Raw genomic sequence first — 464 nt, 5'->3', positions numbered from 1 at the left:
GGGGCAGAGCCCTGCGGGCAGCTTGCACTACCATTCCTTACCAATGCCAGAAAGCCTTGAATTAGGACCTGGGTTCAAGTTCAGTATCAGTGGGCTGGATTGAAGGGATGGAAGGAAAGGGATGAGAATTCCAACTTTCTCTACCAGACAAATCTTGCATTCCTGGAAAATCTGCTTCCCTTCCCATCCCTGCCTCCCCGCACTGATAGCACAGATAAGAGGAGCCAGCTGTGGGAGACACAAGGCTCCTCCCGGGACCCCTGGGGCCTCAGTCTCTACCCACATCCTATCTGTCCATCAGACACCCATCAAACACCTGGAGCAAGGGGCTGGGAAGGTGGCTGCATGGTAGAATGCTTGGCTTGCATGCACAAGGCCCTGGGTTCGATTCCTCAGCACCACATAAGCAGAAAAAGCCGGAAGTGGCGCTGTGGCTCAAGTGGTAGAGCGCTAGCCTTGAGCTG

This window comes from Dipodomys ordii, unplaced genomic scaffold (genome assembly GCF_000151885.1).
Source record: "Dipodomys ordii isolate 6190 unplaced genomic scaffold, Dord_2.0 Scaffold87, whole genome shotgun sequence".
Taxonomy (NCBI): Eukaryota; Metazoa; Chordata; class Mammalia; order Rodentia; family Heteromyidae; genus Dipodomys; species Dipodomys ordii.
The sequence above is the reverse complement of the archived record's forward strand: the minus strand, read 5'-3'. Positions refer to the sequence as shown.